This window comes from Actinia tenebrosa, unplaced genomic scaffold (genome assembly GCF_029948245.1).
Source record: "Actinia tenebrosa isolate PJP-AT-01 unplaced genomic scaffold, QUT_ActTen_1.0 PGA_scaffold14__42_contigs__length_11649687, whole genome shotgun sequence".
NCBI classification, from domain to species: domain Eukaryota; kingdom Metazoa; phylum Cnidaria; class Anthozoa; order Actiniaria; family Actiniidae; genus Actinia; species Actinia tenebrosa.
Genome location: NW_028292574.1, coordinates 792,575 through 809,087, shown reverse-complemented (window position 1 = coordinate 809,087; position 16,513 = coordinate 792,575). Strand labels below are relative to the sequence as shown.

The window sequence follows — 16,513 nt, the reverse complement described above, 5'->3', positions numbered from 1 at the left end:
GTAAACTAACCTTTGATGATCATCGAGATGGGCTGTCTTTATGTTTTTCTTAGCTTGAATACGCTCAGCATGTTTCTTACGGCAACAAGTACACACAGCTATGTATATATAAAACAAATTCTGAATCAAAAGATCATTTATAGCAAAGATCCGCCTATATTCAACTTAAGTATATTATACTGGCAATTATGTTGATCACTGGTTGTCCGATTAAAGAACTGCAATTTATTTAATCTTTTGAATGCGTTAAAAAAGGGGGAAGTGGGGGGATGGGGGGGGGGGGGGGGGGGGGGGGAACGAAATTCAAGTTTGGGCCCCGAAACGCCAAACCAAAACCAAAACAAACCAAAAAATAGCCCGCATTGCGTTTTACGTTCAGTTTAGTTTTTAGTTTTACGTTTTAGTTTGGGGGGTCTCATCCTACGCCCTTGATATACATTTGCTTAACTTTAAACTAAAAAAAGGGAGAGATAAGTGCATGTACATTTTAGATAATACTTACGTGATCCGACAGCTGTAGATATACCAAATAAAAGGTGTATTTCTTCGGCCATTTGCCAATTTATAACGTGTCTTCCCGCCACGCTCGTAGTTTTACCAGAATGATTCGGGTATTGACAAGACTTCGGTGGTCGCCAGAATCTTCCTAAAAGATGCCTGTGCTTTGGACATATGGTCATGGATGCGACATGAGTTGATGATAAGCCTCTGATTCCAGCTCTCGCTAAAATCAATTCGCTTTCTGTAATATCTAAGCATTGGGACAAGTGACAGCTCACTAAATGAGCAGAAATACTAGCATTGCACTCTGATAGCACCACATGTGCGTCAGTGCCCCTACTGGATCCACATTCCGTCTGTAAGATTTCGTAAAAAGAACAACGGGTCGGCAAAGAAGACATTTCTCAACATAATACATCATTGGTTAAAAGTAGCTCGAACAAATATGACAAGGCTTCACAAGGCTTAGCTTGCTACGTAATACCATTCAGTCTGGTTTTAATTAAAAGAAATCTACAAGTTTTAGTACAAATAAACAATGCTAGCAAATCATCGAAGAAAACTTAGAGAAAAGTCGCAAAGACATATCCTGGTAAAAAAAACTATTTCTGTTTTGATTGGAAATATTTGATTGGAGTATATAATATAGGTTCACAAGTGGAAAAAACTTCACGCTTTCATGTTGTTTGATGCAAATTTGTGAACCTAATTTGCATATCGTACCAATAAAAAATAAATATCGTTTTAAAAAACGTTTTTAAAATGTTTTAAAAAGGCTCAACATGCTTACTTAAAGGCAAAACTGGTATTTAATGACTTGTTTGATATACTCAGTTAGTTTTGGTTCCAAACTTGGTCTTTTTTCATCGCACCGGCAATTATCGGTTTTGCTTAACCTGGCGAAATTTAATGAATTGCCGACTTCTTGTACGGCGCGTAAACAAGAGTACCCACAAATTTTATTTCATAAGTTTGTAGCCTGGTGTTAGTGCATTTGAGCTATAATAGACTAAACTCTAGGTTAGGTCCCACTTTCGAGAAAATCGCCTTCAACTGCAGGTATTTTAGCGCCTAACGCGTTTAAGAATTTTAGTATATATATTTAAATAATCATATCTCAGTGAAAATTTTATCAAATTTAATCGTTAAAACTTTTAATTATAACCAAAAGTTATAAAATTCATGTGTAAAAGTTTTCAGTTGATTTAAGTTAGTAAAAAAATTTTGGCGGCGCCCGATATGTACAGCTTAATCGCAGCTTTCCCGACGGTGAATTTGCAAGTTTTGAGGTGTCATCGAAAACCGTCTCGTAAAGTACCTAAAAATCCGAATTGATCCAAATAAATGTGATAATTGTTCATTGCATATAATAGTGGACTTTTACTAAGAAAATCAGGAAAATCGGTGATGGGTCAAATTTTGCCTTATCCGTTCTTACGCGGACAGCCTCTTAACCATTCAACCGGAACTCACAATAAAGCTAAGTACTTTCTCTAGTTCTTGACTATAATGGCCTATAGGCGATCCGATATTTCAGAGATAATTAGATCCATACTGCTCTATTGTTCCTTTTAAATCTATATTGGTTCCGGTGACAGTTTAAAGTTCGCTTTAGAAACCATGAGAAAAGTAATTGAAAGCAAGTAGCCCTTCACTATAATTACATCTAGCTAGATTATCATAAGAAGATTACATGACTTTTATCGGTTTTAGCTCTAAAATACAATAGACTTAACACGAAACGAAAGCTAAACGAGAAAAAAAAAACCTTTTTCATTTGCGTTGGCTAGCAGGCACATACGAGGACAATTTTCAAAAAGAGATAGGAATAGATGTATTGAGATTTGGTAGACATACAGTCAATTCAAAAAATGTTGTCGTCGACCAACTCAAGCCTACGCGACTGGACCGAAAGGAACTCTGGGTAGCAATCACTGAAGCCGAGTTGACTCCATAATTTTATCCGACTAGTTATGCCTGGTTTACAGCACGAACCTTCGTAGGCGAGCGGGAAGTGTTGAAGGAGACTTTTTTTTAATGCCTTCATATTTTTCAAAATTGTGAACTGAATCATAACTACTTTGTTTTTCTTTCCCTAAACCCAAAGACATGCATTTGATGGATTGAATTGTTTCTCGCCATTATTATCCTTATTACTAGCGGGAACAATTAATTCAGAACGAATATTTAACCGCTTCAGTGATTTTTACCCATATTCCTTTCAGTCCGGTCGACGACAACGTTTTTTGAATTGACTGTATACGATATAAACACGCTGGGAGTTGTAGAGCACAAGAGAAAGTTAACGCGAGGCGTAGCTACGTCTATATATAAAAGATAAACATTCTTATCCAAAGATTGTATTCGTTAACGTTATTCGTTAGAACAAAACAGTATGAAACATAAAGATATAAGAAGATAAAAAATGCATGACGTGTATTCAAACAATTAGTATTATTTTATAAGCCGGGTAAAAAACAAACCGATTCATGTATTTTCCTTAGCTAGTTTTAAATATAGTTATCGCACGTAAATTTATAGCCTCTAGTTTATATGAAAATCCTTTTGCATTAGATACCTAGTATAAGATTTACCCCTATTTATTCTATTTTCCTGTTTCATGATTTCAAGTTTTATTTGAAATTACATTCTATATCGTTTTTTCCCCCATGAAATATATTTTATTATTTATATTAATTATCTAATTTAGCTTGTATACTTTGTAATTAGTTTTTTATAATTAGAAGACCAATTAAACATTATCTACGATAAATTGCATACCTTCGTTAAATAAAGTTATTATTATTATTATTATTATTATTATTATTATTATTATTATTATAACGAGTAGAACCCGAAGTACTATGAAAAGCAAGGGCCACAGGCCTTATACATCATTCTTTGTAAGTAAATAAAACAACAGAAAGATGCAGCAAATGGAAGAAAAAGATTATAGAATTAGAACAGTTGCTGAAGCCTGTTGTTAATAAAAAGCTACATTAGAATTAATGAGCTTTTATCATACAATAGACCTCCTCGGCTCGGGCGTTACGTTTTCCCATGATTGTATCCAAATTCATGTTTCTCCTCATGTGTAACCTAGAGCAACCGTTAAACAAAGAAATGATACTCTAGTGCCGGAATGAAACGTAGTCGGAAATAAATAAACCCTTGAGGCTGGCAAAAGATTGGACAAAATAATTTTTGATTTTTGATCAATCTGTGTAGTTTGAACTCAAGGCACAGGTAGCCCAAGCTTGGTTTCTGTGGTATCCTATTATAAGGAAATGTATGGAGATTCATAAAAAATTTCATTAAAATCATTGAAACGTGAAATAAAGCCCCGAAATTTTACCCAGTCATTGAGAAATAGCACTTCTTTGGATCTGCGTGGTTATTTTTTGAATTTAAGTGTGCTCAAGGTGACTTCTTTTTACAGGGTTTGAACGTAGTTGAAAGTTTAGAAAATAATAACCTAAAAAAAGCTCGGATTGCATATGGTTAGAGTGTCCCGCACTGCAATATCATATGCATATTCAGCAATTAGCATCTGTTGAGCGATGCTGTCTTGAATATCTTTGTATTCACCGGCCCTTGTATTAAAGTGCCTATACCACCTAACTTAATATTTTCAGTATTGATTCTACATGAAGTGAATAATTGAATGGTAAAAAAAGAAAAAAAAAAAGAAAAAATTCATAAGATTTGAGTGATGGATCTTGAACATATCAAGGTTTATACTTCCAATAGTCAATGAGTGTGATGTCATTTTCATCAGCAGGTTAGTTCAGCAGCAGCATGACAGCTGACAGCTGAAAATTGACGTTTTTCAACTTCTAATTTTCAAACATACTTCTAATCGTATGAAATCATCAAGAGAAAAATCAATAGCAAGGCCTTTCATCGCCTTAGACAAGCAATCAAAGGAAGGGCTTTAATTTCGCTTTTTTTTTCTATTATTCCTGTCTCCCAAGAAAAAGTGTAATGTGTGTGAAAAATGCAAAGTGGTTTCAAATCAGCTGGAAATTAGCGCATGCGCGTTAAAAGGTTGTCAGAGCCAAAGGGGATAGGAGATATTGGTACGACCAACACCGAAAGGAATTACGGGCATAACGCTAAACACATAATTGAGGTGTTTAAGATAGTTTCATTCACTGCAACTGGGTTAGATTGGAATCTCAACACGTTGACTAGATTAATAACAAGATTTGTAAGTAATACCAGCTATTCTTGAATCTGATAATGACCATCTGTTTTTGCTTATTGCATGCCTTTGGTTCCGACTGACACTTTTGAAACAGGTGTGTATACGCAGACAAATTGTACATCAGAAGTAAACATGGATATTACTGAACTGTTTCTTTGTAATATTATCAAGAAGTTTTAAAAAACGCATGGTCTAGAACTTAATGTTGTTTAGAGCAAGTATTTGCAAATTGCCCGCTGGGCATTTCAGAAGAGCACGAACCTTTACTTCCAGGTTTAGGGGAACTGTCAGTTTATTGAGTGTTTAGTAAATTTAGTTTAAATCAAGAAAGACGCCTATAATCATGATAATATGAGAAAGTTGTGTTTGCTCATCTTCCTATATCTACTGAATATTCAGAGTTAATTCATTCAGTATTGAAAAGGCAAGGAATCAATTTAGTGTCACTTCATGGATAATTGATAAGTTGAAGGTATACAATAATAAAAGAGCGTTTATCTACACATTATCGCTTATTAATGCTAACCAAAAGTTATTAATCGAATATTACTTTTTCAGTCATATCTCCATTAACTGAAAATACTGTAACTGAAAATACTGTACTTGGAAAAAACTTTGACGGAATCTTTCCGTTCGATATTTGAACAAGGTACGAGTATTAGTCGAGTTCCTAGTATCATATCTAATGATCTAAATTAAGGCAGATGCTTCGAGAAAAGCCCCCTTCACAAATACTCTTGATGGTTTTCAAACAGAGTTCATTACGTCGGATCTTTAGGGAGTCTTTGTAGGACTATCCTGCTGAGATGTTTCTAAGAGCTCGTTTTTGGAGGCGTTCCGAGCAGGTGCACAACGTGATGCCACACCTCAGCCCGTCAGTAATAATCCAACAAGGAACGAATAAGAGCAAATTAGAGAACCAGTAGTTCTTCAGCAGAAAATCCCCCACGGCGTAAGACACGGATAATGTGGAGATGTTTAGGCTCAAGTCAAACGTCGAACTTCACATGAGTCGAACCTAATAAAAACAATGGATAACAAGGCGGTTTATTTTTTGTGATAAGGTTCGGCTTATGATAGTTCGACGTTTGACCTGAGCCTTACATTTTTGAGGCTTGTGATAAAACCCGAAAAGTGAGCGAATAGTGGCGAATAGTAGCGAATAGTGGCGAATAGTGGCGAATAGTGGCGAATAGTGGCGAATAGTAGCAAATTGAGTGGCGATGCGGAGTGGCGAGTGGTAGCGCATAGTGGCGAATAGTGGCGAATAGTGGCGAATAGTGGCGAGTAGTAGCGAATAGTGGCGAATAGTGGCGAATAGTAGCGAATAGTGGCGAATAGTAGCGAATAGTGGCGACTATAGTAAAAGATAAATGTACAATGTATTTAGGCATTTCAATGTACCCCCATGTTTCACGCGATAGCTAAATTCAAAACTCCTCTGAATCGGGCCAAATCGACTAATGAAATATGAGTAAAACCAAATACCAGACTCTACGTAAAACAGTTGAAAACATGCAAATAATTATTATATAAATAAATTAAATATTAGTGGTAAATGTTACGTGCCAAATTTATACAAGTAATGTTTTTCTAGGCTCTCTTCACGTACCGTCAACGTCACGTTTCATCCGTTATCTTCGATTTTTCTTACCAAGGTGTCATCAATTTAAATGTTATGTCAATATCCATGCACAAGTTAAATGTTTATGTAGCAATCCAGGTATAGTTTATCAAGTATTTTATTTGAGAAGAAGGCAATCAGTCGACTGGGGCGGCAATTATTTCAGACTCATTGGTTACCACTACTTTAATCATACAAGCATTATCTATAGTAAGTCTCATTCCACAATATCAAGCAAACAAGCAACTTCTTTCAAAATTGTTCAGCGTTTGGCAAATTCAAGCTGTCAAAATTTTACATGTTTGCGTTTCTAGTCAATCAGATCAGGCAGTTAGGCCATGATCTAAAATAAACACAATCAAGAGAAATTCCTACCCTGGTTCCAGAGGCGCTTTCATGTGCTTTTATAAATAAGGAAATGTTTTTGCGATCCGAACAAATATTTTTTTTTATTATATTTGGTTCGCAAAGAAACTCGCTACGCTTACACTCTAGCGCCTCTGAGGCCATGGTAGGAAAACACTCATTGATCTGCACTTTTTTAGCTGGTAATATGATATTTTTCAGCCACAGCAAAGCAAAAGAAAGGGAAAATACTACAAATTTGTCCATTTTCCAACTCTATCGGCTAAGAGACTAAAACTAAACGTTTGTGATTTTAAAAGCAAGATTATATATTGCTTTGTACTTGCTCTCTCATCGGTCTAGGCAGTTTTGTTAAGATGTGAAGGTTGTGCTTGAAATTTTCCTCTAGTTAACTCTGTGTCGTGAATATAAGTTATAAAATTAAATCCCCTTTATTTTAATCTGAAAAATTACAGATTCTACGGAAGTAGTGGTAAATAGAGAGCCAGAATTTGAATTTAGCTATTGCGTGAACTGTGGAATATAGACCCCATTTGGTTTGCCAAAATACTCATCGTACATTTAATATTTTACTATTCGCCACACTTCGCCACACTTCGCCACACTTCGCCACACTTCGCCACACTTCGCCACACTTCGCCACCATTCGTTACTATTCGCCACTATTCGCTACTATTCGCCACTATTCGCACCACTTTTCGGGTTTTATCACTAGTGGAAATAGTAATTAAGTTATTATAAAAGATGTTTTTTTTTTGTGTACACCTTTAAAAAAAAAAGCGATGTAGCTGAATCTGAAATGGGCGATCTGAGCTCGACTCACTAAGGAATTTTTGTGCTTTCGATGTTTTCTTGTTTTAATACAAAAAAATCACATTTCTAACTCGAAAATCGATATCATATATGCTTCATGTTTCATATTGAAACTGAGCAAACTACGTTCTTCGACTGTGAATATATTACAATTTGAAGCTTGCTCGGCTAATACTCGGTTTCAGTTTCCAGATATCCGTCCAACAACGTTTTTTTCAAATAGATGTATTCTTCTTTGACATAGCCGCCAGCTATGAATTTTTTTGTTATGAATTTTTTCTCTCTCCTGAGAATGATTGAAAACCGGCAATGCCGTAAGTTTGTTTATTTAAATGACCATCCGCGCGTATCTCGTAACTTATTTTTGTATACACCTAATTCAAAAAACGTTGTCATCGTCAAACGAGAATAAGAAGAAGAAACACAAGTCATTCCAGCTATTGTTGGATCTTGAAATGACATATATCCTATCGCTTTTCGCCTATCGCCTATTGCCTATCGCCTTTGGCGATGACAACGATTTTTGAATTAGGTGTATCATCCAATCTTACATAACTAGTACGATATGACACGGAGCGAACAGAATAGTACAGAGCAATTCATTAAACCACTTCATATATTATCCAAAAATCGACTATAGATAAGTGGAAGTACTTAAATTCTATTGAAATTTTCCCCGCCCAGATGCATTAAGGTCCCAGTTTGCGTAAAGTGTTCACTGTAATATTTTACAATTACTCTCTTGGATGAATGATATGTTTAATTAGGAAATCGTCCAGAGAAATATCGACCAAACACGATTATGACAACAAACTTTACTAAAAGTGCATATCTTGATCATACAATGCCGGGAAACAGAAGCTTTAGAAGCCATTTCTATATCTAAAATTCGAGTCCGCAGTGTTGTATCGGGTATATAGATAAAAGCTGGAGGCCACACAACACGGCCTTCTCATTTTATAAATAATAATGAGTAATTATCTCATGGCACGTCAGTCATCATCTATATATGACGCAGAGTACTGCTAAGTGATTCAGTTTAGTAAGGATTCATAGACTGAAACGTTATTCCTTGAAGAAGTAAATATGAATCCACTAATAGAAATTGTTTATCCACAGGGATTCAGATTATTTATTAAGGCATTACACCTGCGATTCAATTAACTACTGTGATCTTCGCGAGAAATTCAGGTAAGAGAATAACCTTTTTTCTCTTTTCTCTTTTCTCTTTTCTCTTTTCTCTTTTCTCTTTTCTCTTTTCTCTTTCCCTCTCCCTCTCTCCCTCTCTCCCTCTCTCCCTCTCTCCCTCTCTCTCTCTTCTGTACCGTTGCCTACTCTAAATGATTTATCTTAGCGAATCCGTGCACGGAAAACTTATCTGAAGCTTGTTAATTGTTATAAGTCTTTGAAACGCTCAGGTACGTGTTAGTTATCATACATTTAGAATATTTAAAGTCAACTAGGAGTTGTTTGTATCGAAGGAATCTATTAAGTTTCGTTGTATCGAGCACAAAGTCCAGTAAGCGACATTGTGATCAAACGACTTTTCAAGGTAAGAGTTATTTCTTCAATCCAATTTAAACTTTTTGAACATAAGGCATGATATAATATATAATAGGCTGGTCGATTGATTCTTTATCCAGTCATACTTGTTGTTTCAATGATGGCAAATGAATTGCTGTGTTCATATTCAATTTCCGCACATTACAAGTTGTCGTGATGATTCTCCTCTAATTGACTGACCGGCAACGAGTTACAAATAAAATGAAATGTGAAATCTTAATAGCATCTCAATTTAGGTTCCAATCTAGCGAAATTATATTACTATTTTTTAAATTGTAGTTCATGAAGAGTTGGCAGGCCTAAAACGGATAGTTTTGCTTGCTGTATAAGCTTAATTTTATTTCTTGCTGGATCACTTGTTCATCATTCATATATCAATAATGATGCTGGTCTTGTCGTTTGATTCAATTGATATCACGGCGAGAGCCCGATTTAGATAAAATTGATAAGTAAAAAGAAAATCGGAAAAAAAATCGATTTTAGTTAATGTTTCTTATTGGAGGACACAAGATAGTAATATACTCAATACACACAAGTGAAAAAAATCAATTAACTGAGTACAAAACATAATATACACTCCAAAACACTTTCAACCACCGGTTTCACAGTCATTTAAACTCCGAACTCTCGAAAATAGTTGATCAAGACGGTACCTATAATGGGGGATTCAACTTCATTAAAAAAAACTCTTTTTTGCTTTCACTCGACGTAGATTATTTTTTCTGCAAAAAAATTCGTGTAGGGAAATAAGAGCTTGCTAAAGACCCCCAGAGAGACCACTTTAAATAAAAGTGAAAGGCGATAATAAAATCAGAAAAAGACCGATTTTAATTATTAAATATTCTAAATTGGAAATCAAGATAGCGCGTCCTTCATATTACGAACGAGTAAAAAAAAATATTCAAAATAATAAGCGAAGTACGATAATTTTTTTTGGAGGGCGTCTTTTCCCCCTTTGTTTCAATGCAGTTTTTTATTATTTTTTTTTTGTACAAACCAGGAAAGAGAGGACGTACATTAATGGCTGGAACAGTGTTGTTTCCATTCGTCACGTTAAGTTCCCTCTTTCTGATTTTCAAAATAATGCCAAGTTTTAAAATTGACAATCTGTCGTTTCTGTTATCCTAAGTGACATTGATAAAGAAAGAAATAATGATAGATTGAAAAAAGGTGATAGAGGCGACAGGGCAGAAAAACGAAAAGCCCGCTACCTTCACGATTTTTTAAAATATTTATTTAACTGAGTTTAATACTCCAAATTTGTGTCACTGCTGCTCGAAACTTGTGACAAATTTTGTCGAATTAAAGTAAATCTACTTATTAGTATTCACGAAAATGTCAGTTTTTCTGCTGATCAAAATATCCCCTCTTCCAAAGTACACGGCTTTATATCTCAAATACGCATTCACTAAATTTTGGTCGCATTTGATATTTTGCTATTTGGCTCCAAAAGAACGTGTTTACAAAATATTGAGCTTAAATACGTAAAGCTGTCCTTATGGCGGAATGATCATTTCGAACAGATCCTTATATATAAATTCGTTGCCCCACCTTTTTAAGTAAGTTATCAAATTGCATGCCCCACTTGGTAGGGTTATTATTGTAAATATACACCTTACACAGTTTCATATGTGCTACTTGTTCGATATCCTGTATGGGATTAGGAATAGGTGCCACAACCTTACCCTTGAAAACAAGTTCCTTAGTCTTAGATAAATTGATATTCATTAAATTATTTTAAGCCCACTCCTTAATGAAGTCTACTTTCTGCCTAGAGCAATCATTAATACCAATCCCGGTACTTATGTTATGTCGTCAGCGTATTCAACCAAAATGAATTGATATCATTACGCGGGTGCCATCGGCCGTGTGGGGCTTGGGGGCGAGGGAGAGAGAGGGATCTAAATTTTCCCTTGGGGAACACCCCTATTTATAGATACGAAATTAAAGGAGTAAAAATACCATTCACTAAATGACTCTCTGTTGTTTTGACTAAGACGGATAGATGTTGGATGAAAGGGTTGAAATATTCTCATTACGACGATTTTCTGCTTTGATTTAGCATTCAACACAAATTTTACTTATTTCACAATTATTTGCCGAAGACAAAGTGAATATCGGGGAAAATTTACCGAGACGCAAGTTTTCAAGAAGCGAGGTACCAGTGTCGAGCCGCAGAAAGCAGTTGCTGTAGTGTATTCATAAAAATACAATGAATCACACCAAAAATAATGCTAGAACGACAATAGAATGCGATCTATTTTGTGAATACATTACATCAGCTGAGTGCTATGTAGGTTCTCCCGTTGAACAAACTCAACTAAAACTCAAATTACCTAATTATCGAAGTAAAATTGCTTAAAATAAAAAAACCCAAATTGTCCAAAACCAAATTGTAAAAAATATGTCTATGAAATATAAATACAACTGGATTTTTATTCTACATTTAGAGAACACGAACAGCCGTATTTATCATTTAAAGGAACTGAGTTTAATATCAGCGCATTTAACGCCGATATAAATGGAGAAAGTTGACTTCTGATCTAACTCATTCAAGAGGATTGATATGAGGTTCGAAAGAAAAACAGATCACAAAACTGACAAAGATTCGTAATGCCAAATTATCATTTAATCAAACTATCTAGTGTGGATTAACAATTCTGTCTTGTTATCGAAAAATATTACCTAAATAGCAGACAATTTTCCGACCCGTGTCAAAAATGGCGTATCGTCAAAACGTCGCATCGCCCCGGTTAAAAAAAATCAAATATCAATGAATGGTTAGATGAAAATACAAATCAGATTACACAAGACTATGAAACTATTACATAGGAGGCGGATTTAGCACTTAAATGCGTTTCAATCTGCAACTTACTCGTTCTTTTGCCCCATTTTCCAACTGCTTTTGCGTTTTACCGATATCAACAAGAGCGAGAATTCTGAAGCAATCCATCGGTTAGGTGACGTCACAATGGAAACAACACTGTTCTGAAATGCGAGGCCGGAAACAACAGAAACTCCCCTTTCCTCCTGGAAAAAATATTCTTTGAGGGTATAGTTAATGGAGTGTACCTTAAGTAATAAGTATTTTAAGAGGATTGGAGTAATTTGGGGTTTTGACTACCGCCAATCAAATTTACCACTGGCCGAGTGCTTACATTTCGATCGCGAGTGATAAAGATTTTCACATAGGAAAATGATTGTCGAATCATGGGAATATTTATCGATTGCGATAAGAAGGCACTCTGCCCCTTGTTAATTTGATTGGCAGTAGCCAATACGTCAAACGACTCCAAAATTCCGGAATCGGTTATGTCGCAGAAACATGGAATGGGCTGTAAATAAAAACAAGACTGCCAAAACATTCCCTTGCAGCAAGGGCTACCGGATGCGATCTCGAAGACTAATCAGACGTGTGTAATAATTAATTAATGTTTTTTCTTATTCCTTTTCGATAAAGTAGTCAGCCACTTTAATCAGGATGTTCTTTAACTGCGAATCCTATTTCGACGCGATGACAAGATTACTGGTAATTAGCCCGCGTAACGCCCTTTAGCATGCATCGCTTAGTGCCGCTACCCAAGGCTTAGCAATTAGTCCTCGAGCCCAAATGGGCTACTGATCCATCCATTGTCAAATCCAAGTTGTTGATCAAATATATAGATGAAAACAGGTTTCGAATAAAGTAAATTCAATTGTTTTGTTTTTCAATTAAAGCCGGCACAAGTTCTTCTCACTACTAGTAAGCTCTATCTTGAAGACTCAAGGGCGGATCCTGGGAGGGAGGGGGCAAAGGGTTGCTGAAGCCCCCACTTCAGCAGAAAAAAAAGCGAAACAAAACTGAATAATTTTTTATTGCGAAGGTTGCTATATATCAAAGTATGTGTTTGAATAGAAAACCAAAACTATCAAATTTTGTTAAAATAAAACATTTTCGCAAAAAGTCAGTCAGGGAACGGACAGCATTCCCCGATTCACTATTTTTTATTACTTGGGATCCCCTGTGGTAGCCTGTAGCGGGAAACCTTTGACCTCTAGCCCCCCCGTCCCTAAAATTTTGTCTGGATCTGCCCTTGAGACTAATGGTATCTCATCCAATACCAAAACGATGGCGGCTAGCTCGCATTCTCAAATTAATTTTCACATTGTTTGTAATAGCCGATTCATGACTGATTAGTAGGTCTAGACTAAAAAGAGTCGAACCATTGGGACTTTGGGTCTAATTGTTTAGGTACGGTCTATACATGTGCTTTAATATGAATTTCTTTTAACATCTTCTTTTTCTGGTATGCTCTATTTCAAAAAAAAAAAAAAAAAAAAAAAGAGTTGACATATACGTACTTGTGGATATTAGCTTTTATTATGGATTCAAAGTAGTTTACTCGATGTAAATGCCCACAGTCATGTCCAATCAAACTGGTAAGATGGCCTTATATTTCCCTATATATTTCCCTTTATATTTTTACTTTGTATATAGTTATTTGGGTTATTATTATAGAATTCAGGTGTGTGTTTTTTAACAAACAATCGTGTTTATTATTTTTTTTTACAAGCACTTTTCTCTACGAATCGACAAATCAACGACTTTCTCTCAAAACTTTATATTTTTCTATAGATAAGGTTAGAAATATAACACGGAGGGCATATGACGACAACAAATATTCGTCCTTTATTTAGCTTTGTGAATCTCGAACAATTCGGTTGTTTTTAACCAACTATCGCATGTTTTTCGTTCAAGAAAAAATGCAGCTTTGTACGCCTCCTATCGCGGGGTCCCATCGGCAAAACAAAGAAGACTTTCATTCATTAATTTTATATCTTTCTACAGATAATTTATCTAATTATTGAATGAAATATAACTTTACACCAAATATTCAACTGTTTGTTAAGCTGTTCGAGTAAGTATGATTATAAAAATAAGCTTAAATTTGTGTTGTTGAGAGATGTTATAGTATTGCATAAAGACCTAGACTTTCACTTTCAGTAAAAAGCTAAAAAATATTCAAAAACATTTACAAACGCAAATTTGCTGACAAAGAAATTCGTCATTTTGTATTTTGCATCGCCTTTTGCATTATTTTCTATTTTGTGTCAGTTGTTCTTGTCAAGTTTAACGTAACTGAATATAAACTTCATCTCGTTCTGTAAAAGATGTAATAGTAAGCTTTTCTTTTTGCTCACCTTAACCAGTTTTCAAGTCTGTTTTTTTAGTCTTAAATTGTCCTAAATCTCCAGATTTTCGATTTCAATGAAAAACATCCGAGGTGAATTTCACTAAACATGATATTGTATTGGATTATCTTAAGTTATCTTTTGTTGTTGTTGTTGTTGTTGGTTTTTTTTTTTGTTTTTTTAAGTAAAAGAGATTCAAATCCTAAAACTGTCGGCCTTGGAAAACTTTGTCGAAGAATCTTCCAAGAACAAAACTATCCCCTGGGGGTGGTGGTGAGTTGTGTACAAAATTCCTAAGCGGGAGAGTATACTGACGTAAAGAAAACGATGTAGCTAGTGCATTTCGATTCGATTCACTGCATGGTTTTTATTATGGGAGAAATTATCTTCATCTCAAATAAAAAATAATTGAAGATTTTTTCCCCGATCTTATTTTTACCTTTCAGTTTCATTCAAATTGTTCTCCCTGTTACTCCCGTATCTGGAGCTCCGCGTTTAGGCAGTGCCTTAATATATATATTAGAACTTGCAAGCATTAAGTATATTTCTGGTATAAAGCATACATTTTCTTAAAGGTTATAGAATATAGATTTAAAATTGTTAACTTACAGTGCGACTACTCCAACCAAGGCCACCTCGACAAATTTTCTACAAATTATCCAATAGTGTTTAGACAATAGATTAGCGGCAAATTTTGAATTGAAATTTCTTTCGTTGTTCCGGTTGGTAAACTAAATGATGAACAAGAGCTTGTTATATATTTTCTTCGCAAATTAGTGATTTGTGTCACCAAAGATGAGAAAAATAATAATGTTTGACTTCAAATACGACAGAAAAGCAAATTAGAAACCGTATAAAACACCTAGTCTTTATGATTACAGTTTGTTTCTTCCAGACTATGATATAATCAGGCTGACACTATGAGATTTTCTCGCCGTGTTGCTATACGACAGCACGTTTATATTCGACACTAAAGGTGCCGGCAGTAGACTCCCACTTTTGATTGGCTATTTTGTAGAAAATTTGTTCGGGTGCCTTGGTTGGAGTAGTTTCAGTGTAATATGCAAGAAATATTTTGCTTTATAGGGTGGGGACTTTAGTGTATTATCATGCTCCTCTAGGTGGGGCATGTTCCAACATTTGCCTATCTCATTTTTCAAATGTCCAACCAATCAATCTCCACCCTGTCCCCGGTTGGGGTTGGGGGGGGGGGGGTGTGGGGGTTTATTTTGACTAGTGCATTAGCTATCGTCTGGCTCATATACGTTACAATTGGACTTATTACATTTCACTTATTAAAAGTCTACTTTAGACGTCTATTTTATTATTTTACTTGAACTTTCATCTTTTCTTCATTCTTTTAGACCCTTTTGATATTAATAAATGCGAAAGTAAGAAAGCTATGTTCGCCTTGGCTATTCGCTATTTCAAATGCAATAAATAGACAGTTAAAATGAGTTCTAAATCTATAGTAATTTCCCTATAATTTGCACTTACCAATTGACTGAAATTTTGACACTCAGCAGATGGATCATGAGAATAAAACACAGAAAACATCGTTGAACTTAATAATTCTGTCGCCATTTTGAAAAAACGGATTGTTATTACAAAGACCTGGGTACGAGTATGAGAAGACTGCTGTACACACAGATTTCGGTCGCAAAATCATTAAAAAATGTCGGATATTCCACCTCTAGATTACACGTAACCACCAAAGGTTTGCATACAAAGTCCATGTCTTAAGTACGTAAATTCTTTTCCTTCAAGAAAAGTAGCTTTTGCTGTGCAAATTCCGTATCCTGTACTAAAATGCCATTATCAATTCTCGATAATACGCATGCTCAGTAATGACTTCTTCGATTATGTGCCCCCGCAGTTCAAACTGCTGGTCGTCCTCGATTTCGATGTTCAGTATGTGAAATAAGCTCATACAACCGTAACGTAAACTAGTTTGCCGAGATTTTCTGATTAGTTTTCTCATTGATTTAATACTTCACATTATCTTATTATAGTTTATTTTTGAAGACTCGTAGGTTGTAAAACGTTCACGAGAAAACTATAGTCACGACTATTAGCACAATAAACCAATTTTGCTTTAATTGTCCTCAAATAGGACTCAGAAATATTTTTTATTCTCTTAACGTACCCACGTTTGTTATAAATGATGGAAGTGTTCAGTGGGTTAATTAGCGCAAGCGCTTTTAATATGTAACGCCAGTTACTTAAAATAAACTATGCTATACTATTTTGAAACTAATCAGGTCAAA

General features: G+C 35.2%; 1 long non-coding RNA gene across 1 annotated transcript in view; it reads left to right on the top strand.

Annotated features, from left to right (window-relative positions):
• The first annotated feature begins 8,635 nt into the window (after positions 1–8,635).
• LOC116298771 (uncharacterized) overlaps positions 8,636–16,513 on the top strand; it is a 42,830-nt gene continuing 34,952 nt past the window's right edge. Inside the window, exon 1 of the long non-coding RNA XR_004197374.2 lies at positions 8,636–8,702. This is a non-coding gene — a long non-coding RNA (uncharacterized LOC116298771). The remainder of the gene's footprint in view (positions 8,703–16,513) is intronic.